We start from the raw sequence: 8,208 nt of genomic DNA, 5'->3' as shown, positions 1-8,208 counted from the left end.
TCCACGGTGACTATAGTCATCCATGATCGTACGACTGCTGTGCGCTCTTACGGATGTGAATATCAGCAAAAGAATAGAACAGATACTTTCAAAAATATTGTCTGCATCGTTTTTCATTTCATCGTCTTCTTCTTCCGTTTTCTTCGTATTCTTGACGCTTCAGTTATAAAGAAAAGAGAAAAAGACAAGCATTGCAGCAAACACGGAAATCCAAGGATGAACAGCAATTCATCGTCGTCGGAAGATGGTATTAATTTGATAGATGAGAATAATTTGTACTAGGAGGAAGGCAATGCGCAGAAGAACGGCAAAGATGTTTAGTATCTCTGAATTTCAAAGTAGAACGGATTATTCGAAAAACCTTAATCACGAAAATTTTCATTGGCCTTGAAAGAAAGTTCAATCGTAGATTTATTAGTTTGATACTTCAAACTTTGGAATTAAAACACAAAACATAAATTCATCGTTCGAAATGTTAGATCGTTTCCATTTATCTCCTCCAATGGAATTTGTTGACTTTATTATGGAAAAGACTGATAATTACTGGACACGTAATTATTTCGTAGTAAAATTAGAACAAGAAGCACGCTCGCGTCTTGATCGCCCGTACGGTGGCACAGGACCCAAGCGAACGAGATCACCGTATCGAAAGTATTAAACAATGACACCATCGTGTTTTGCTAGATTTCTTTTCGTTCCTGCTGGCCATCGGAAACACGCGGTTATTCGCTTCCTAAATTCTTCCCTCTATTATTTTAGCTCGGATGCTAAAAATATGTAGAGTTATGGAAACGAGCGACAGGATCGTCGGGTTTCCTAAAATAAGCGTGATAAATCTAAAGGTATCGAATTTTGTTCCAATGCATATGTCATTCTTCTCGCCATTCTTTTACATATTTTAGATCGCTATACTCGCCATGCAAGACCTACATTCTGGTTTACCAGTGTTACGACACCTGCTGGTTTAGTATGAAACGTGATAACCTGATTATTAGATCGTGAATGTTATGCAAATTTATATTTTTACGAACACAAGATCAAAGGAACGGTGTCCGTGTAAAAATTATGTGTAATACATTGACACGTTCTTTGTAATAAGAATCGACTTCAAGACAATCCTGTAAAAAGATTCGTACAAAAATGAAAATGATGGCGAGGAAGATCCTCCAATTGTTACGAACACCGTAGATGAAAAAGAAATTTAATTTAATTTTAATTAACAGGATTATCGTAACGTTGAATATACGAGCTGTTTGTAGCACGACAGTTCAAATGATACGATAATTTTCTTCAACGATTTCCAAATGATTATTCCGGTTAACCCAATTTCTCGTATGAATGTCCTAATATTTCTGGACGTAGGTGTACACGTCAAAGAGTAATTGGATATTGCCGACATCGCGTTTTAGCTTAAGTTAACAGGACAGGATGGGGACTAGAAGTGGGAAATAAAGTTGGCCGAGTAAAATGCTCGTCGCAGCATGCAGGATTCGTGTCGGCGAGTGGATGTTTAAGACGAAGTGGTTGTTTAAGATGAGTGGCAAAATCATCATTACGGTAAGATACAAGCTGTCGAGGTGAGCCGTGTACATGCATCGAGGTGAGCTTGTCAGGTAAAACGAAGAGGCCTTTCTTCCCTGTTTACTGTCTCGTGTAAACAAGGAAAAGCGCTCAAAGAAGCGCGTCAGGAACTCCGAACTTCGCATGATCCGCGAATAATTTTGTTTCCCTCTCGTAACATAAGTTTGCGTGAAAACTTTCACGGGTCGCGTCTCCGAGTCCAAGTCGCGCGTTCACGCGCCAGGAATTTTAATTCGAATTAAAATTCTTTCAAAATGCAGCAAACGCAATTGAAACCTTTTTTTCTCAAGCCGTCGTACACGACAGTATCCATGGAACTAGAGAGACGCAGGCTTCCGTGAATGTCCCGAGAGCCAGGAAATGGCTCGTACGCGTGTCTTTCGTCGCGTGCTCTTGGCAAAGTAGAGATATCCTGTAAGCGTCAGACACGAGTCTCTGGTCATACATGTACAGTCGATCGAGAAAGTTGTTCGAACAGATAGAAAACTTTCATGTATACATCATAGGCGTTATATAAAACATTTTGAAAGCGCGATTATGATAGAAATTGGTCGCTATAGCATCCTGATCAACTTTAATAGGCTACGTTTCTACAGGAGTATTCTTCCTCTATAGGAACAAGTTTCTTAAGGAATATGAAATGTATAATTACCTATCTGAATTATTCAATGGGAAAGTAGAAAAATTATGTTGTAGATTTAGAAATATTGTCATCCATAATACTTGTCCAATTAATTAATCGATCGTCGAAGAATATTTCTACGTTTGCCTCCTTAGACACGGTAATCTATGAGCAAACTAATCATTTCAAATAGCAATAGGCATGATGGAAACAGGTTTCTTTATAGACGGTGTTAAGTTTATTAGAAAAATTGTAAAATTCTCGTTGTGAATTTAATATTATTAACGTTTATACTTCAACGTTTGCGAGAAAAGGAAAATTGGTTGCTGTTTGAACTTGTAGATCCATTGGAACGACGATAGACGTAGACGTCGGAATGCCACGTTAACGCGAGGTAGGAGGCGCGAACAAAAACGCGCAGGCCGATTGTCGACCCTTGCCGCGATTCGAAGATATGCAGAAACGATTACACGCGTCACTTGGTCATTGTCTTTTGTAACAATGGCTGGTTACATTGGTTTAGAGTGTCTTGGGAGAGTGCGACGCGGCGAGATAATAGGTTGCACGTGCCGTCCGCTGGAAGGATCTTTCTTCCTCGTCATAAGCACTCTCTCGTAGCCTGTGATTAAATTTAATCTCGTCTACATTGCGAGTAATAATTACAGAATAATTACGAGAAGGATCCACGGAACCGCGGTGTCGGCGTCTTTCCAGTTTAGAAAAGAACGTTATTACGGAACCAACATCAATTACGACGGCAACGCGTTTAACGTTATATCAGCGTATTTGTATTCGCAAGGTAACGTCGATTCGGCGAACAAAGACACGGTACGAGTGACTCGAAACTACGAGTCAAGTTCATTTCGCCTTCACCGGCTCATGGTGATCGATCAATGGAACTTGTTAGTAAGATGGACAATTGTAAATCAAAATTTAGAATTTGGGCAGATAACGGTTCGTTATTTCGAAAGTTCTTCACGGGTATCCTCCAAGGAATTTTGATAATTTATAAAATTTACCATTTAAAATCGGGCGTTTCAAAGTTTAGTTCTTCTATTTTTAGCGAGTAAATATTTCTAGAAAATTATTGCTTCTCTCGTCAGATATTAAAATTTATTCTAGGAAATTTCGATTAAAATTATCTTTCGCGTATCAACGTTCGTTAACAGAAAGTCGTCAATTATCGTAGCTGTTATTAAAATATTATATAAATGCAGAAATGACAAAATTTAGATTCTGGCCCAATTTTCTGCGCAACTGCAATTGCACGCTTATTTTAAACGCTTTCCTTTTTGCATCGGGACTCCAACGAGAAACCATCGAGCATCGTCGACACACGCATCAGTCCACAATGTCGAACGTTTGAAACGTAGCACAGACCCGATCCCTTGTTCCGTATAACCGAGGAAGCTCGTCCATAACCGAGCGTTTGTTGAATCGCAGGATTTCGTGGCATCGACTGCTCTCCATTCTTTCATGGCTGGACTGGCATGCGGGCCGGTTGTATTCCTACAGAAACTAAGAGGTTTCTGCTCAACCTAGAAACCGCCTTTTGCGACCCCTGGACGAGCAGAGAAAAGACTGGCTAGTAATTAAAAATGATTATTACTCACGCGAAGATCTTCATCATCGTCTTCTTTCTAGTTTGTTTGCATTTATCTTCAACGATCAAGATTTATCGATACGACCGTATAATGGCTTGATTCTAGCAACTAATTATTTTCTGAATGTCTTACGCGTTTAACCTGTCGAAAATTCATTTTCTTTTTTTTTCAAAACTTTTTTCACACACGCACGCACACACACACACACGCACGATTTTACGACTCTCCTGAAATATTCTTTACACGGCAGAAAGAGAACTGTTGTCTGCGAGTCGATTGTATTCCCGTTGAACGAGCAACGAAACAGGAGAATCAGCGGCGTGTACGTCGAAAGTGAAATCAGCATTGCGGAATGTTGCGCATAACGCGTAATTGAAGACGCCAAGTGAGGATATGCTACTCTTTTCACGGTTGCACGGCAGACACGGTAAAACAGGTCTCTCGAACGTTCTAATACCATTTTCTTGCGATGATTCGAGCCGCGTACTTTACCAGATTGGTCGATGTTTTCTGTGTTTCGTTTCTGCGCGCTTTCCGTCGAATCGACGCAACAGCGATTACCACGCGCGTCTGTGTTTCACTTGCACTTGGCCATGCTTATTAGCGAGAGTTAACGAGAGAAAATTGTTTTGACGAGTGCGCCGCGCTTCCCACAGCCTCCTCGCCTCTCTTTTTCTCAGATGAAATTGATTTTCTAATTTAGCCACTGCATCGCGACCGAGAAAACGGAAAGAAAACAAGAACTGGTAGCGCGGCACACTTCTTCGTTGAATCGGAGCGCAATGTTCAACGACGACCGAAACACCGATCGAATATCACACGATTGTGGTTCGCCTTCTTTCAACCAAATCCTCGATCAATTGGCTCGGATTAATCGTAAAATGACGAAAGTTTTCGCAACGTCGGCTTACGTAATCATTTTTGGACAAGCGGAATCTCTGCTCGAAGAGAAGAGACGAGGTCGAGAGAATTCGGGGCTGCAACGTTGTTACGAAACGAAGAAGAAACCACACGCTCGTTCCGTTCATTCTCCTCTAAAAAGGGACTTGCCGGGCCTCTTCTGATTGCATAACGTTCGTCGCGCTTCAGTCCTGTGGTTAATCGCGGCCCGCTAACGTTATTACGCATTCCGCGTTCACAAGCTCCGAGACACATAATGGGAAAGTGGTCGGAGATAATGGGACGAGCCCGTAAATGGAAGACTTTCTCTGACGGAAGCACCGCGGCCGTGGCAGGGTCAAAGTCTACTTTGAATATACTATCTGCATAAGAGCTTTGACGCTGCAGAGCATCTTTATTTCTTCGCCAAGTATCGTAGAACGTTATCCAGGTCGAGGAATCGATGCAAAGTAAATTTTGATTAGCTGAACGTCTGTAGAAGTGCGTCTTCGTTGAAGCAACAACGAGTAACTCTCTTGTTGTGTGTCGTTACTGCGTGCTCTAAACTGCGTGATCCGACAAATACTCATAGAACTCATAGAAACATCTCACATCGAAGTAACGTAATGAGAAGAACGTTTAGGTTTCGTTTCGATTTCAAAACAACGTATGTTCCTGACAATTATACCGAAGCAACGTTCGTTTTTGCCGCTGCGTGTATTCTATTTTTCTTTGATCTTTACGACAGGAATATTGGACGACGGCCAGCGACATTTGCGCGAGACACGGAACAATTAACAGTAAGTTGGTCGTTGTTGTTTGAGCGAGGACGCAGCTATATGGATTCACCGATGCATCAGCTGGTATCGTGCAGCCGATCGATAGCGCGTTAAAGTTGCTGAAATCAATGCTTTAATAACGTCGTTGTTCAGGGACATTGTCTCGTATTCCTTTTGTAATACTATCAGTGGATAAGAGAACGGCTGCCATTCACTTCGATGCGTAGTCTATTAGCGAAGACTTTCAAACAGCTCCGTAGGGATTCGAGTGTATCGATCGAACACGGCCAAGTTTCTTTTGCTTCGCGAGATTGACAAAAGTTAAACGCATACGCGTGCCATAAATGGCCGTTCGACCAATGGATTATCTCGCCTTACGCGAGCCAGGCGTGCCTGTCCTATTGCATAAAACACTCTTAAGTATGCATAGAATCAGCCATACGGAACGATAAGACGACGAAGCCGTGAAGTAATGGGAAAGATTATTTATGGATTACGATATCTCTATATCTCCAGCTGAATTACGACGATCTTGGAAAGTTCCCGTGGACGTGCCTTCCTGACACAGATTTCGCCTGGAAAATTCATGAATTTTAATTGTTCATAAATTGCGAAAAACGCCGAGTCCCCTAAAACGGTGACGATCGCTTTCCAGTATTTCACCCGGCGGAATCTTCTCAGCTGCAATCTGCTCTTGGTGTGGCGCTACGCGTTTTTTGGTGCTAGACGCGCCGTCGCGGTACCGTTTTATCTGCATGACAAATAGCTACGATAGATTAACCCGGTCATAAAGAACCGCAATTAAAAAGCTGCCAGCGATTTTGAATAGAATTTAAACGCAAATCTGCCTTGCCTCCCTTTTATTGTTATACCGAGCGTCCCGTTAATCGTAGCACGATGATTGGCAAAGCAAGTGATATGGTTGTACGTGAAAAAGAAAGTTCATCGAGAATGCATGTGACTCTTAACTAGACACGATCGATTTCCAATTTCTCATTTTCTTCTTTAATACGAACGAACTTTCGTTTACATTTTCGATATTATATTGACACGTAAAATAAAACCGGCCATGGATTGATTCGTTAGTATCCAGTTAGGAATTAGCCAAGTTCGTGTATTTCTAACAAATTTTCAAACTCGAGAATGAACCCTCGACGTGGACAAACTTTATTCTAAATTTTTTACTCGTTTCTCATTGCTTTATTTATTACATTGATCGGACCATGATTATCAGACCTTGTAGATACACCTAATATAGACCTACACCTTGTATATACAGAAACTTGAAAATGGAAAGGTGCACGTGGCAAAGCTGCACGACGAATGCTGATTGTAATCGTAATGAATGGTAATCGAGTATCGATCGTGGGATTGTTATTTAAACAGGAAGGAGATTTAAGACCACCCACGGAGGCAAACAAAGGATGTGAGTATGGTTTTAAAGATGCTCCACGTCGCGCCGAGTTTCATTTAGACGAAACAGAGTGGAAAATGTTGAGCAGGTTGTGTAGCCGTCTTTGTGTAACCGTTGCAAAAACAGCTCGTTCTTACGTAACAGATCCTCTTCCCCTGCCGAGATGAGAATGGACGGACGTGAGAACAAGGTACTGTAGGAAACACGATAGCCGAAATTTGTAAAATTTCCAGAGAAAATGACCGAACCATCGACTAACCGAAAGGTTCATAACGCAAACGTGCATGTTAGTTATTCTCCGAGAAGCTAAAAGAATAATCGAGCATCTTTATGTTTTGTTCGATACATTTCTACCATTTCCGATAAAATATTCCTCGCGTTATGTAATTTCTATGAACGCTTGTTGCAACTGTATCTCAGAAGAATTATATCTAGTTAAATGATGAAGTTGGTCGAAATAAAAGTTCGTACAGAACCGGTTGATTTTCATTGGACGATAAATCAAAACGTATAATACGGTTTCAAGGTATTGGGACATTTGCTCGTCTTCGACAGGATGTAATAATTTTATCAGACGAAAAATATCGCTTGTCATGATATTAAAATTTTAAGAATAATATTTATTCTATCTTGGTTTCTACAAAACTGCGTCAGATGTATCTTCCCGCCTGACAATTTATTTTCACTTCTCGCTGATTTCACATTGAAATATCGTTTCTTACATTCGACGAGCGAATAAAAAGATCGATAAAATGTACCTGCGATATGCTTTCCCTGTGTGGTCTTCGGTTACGAAAATAAACGAGCAGATAGGAAAAGAGAAATAATTAAAGGAAACAGATTGGCCAGGTAACGTGTTATCGAAAAACGGAGAAATCAAAACACTAATAATATGCTAACGAGATTCGACACGCGTTACCGTGGAACGACGCAACGCGACGCAGTACGCGCGAGAAAGAAACGCCCGCCGTGTGGAACATCTACTCGGTGGCCGCCGCTGATATTTAATACTTTCACTCGAACTCCTTGACCTGTGCACAATTGCACGTGGACTCGCGTGCAACGAAGCGACCGACGTACGCACCGTCACGACTGCATGCACGAGTTGCGTACAGGAAACGCGACTACCAATTAATACCAGCCACTTTCAGGTGTGCCGGCGCTTTAAGGCTGATCCAGATCGATGTTAGCTTCTTCTTATATGGGGCTTTCTCGTCTCCGGCGAAATTTCACTCGATTTACGTGGAATGGATTTGATCACGCGTCGAATAAATCATTCCTGGAAGTAGAACGATCACGCTTGTCATTAGGATAATTAAACACTTGTTT

This window comes from Bombus affinis, chromosome 14 (assembly GCF_024516045.1).
Source record: "Bombus affinis isolate iyBomAffi1 chromosome 14, iyBomAffi1.2, whole genome shotgun sequence".
Taxonomy (NCBI): Eukaryota; Metazoa; Arthropoda; class Insecta; order Hymenoptera; family Apidae; genus Bombus; species Bombus affinis.
Note: the sequence above shows the minus strand (reverse complement) of the source record.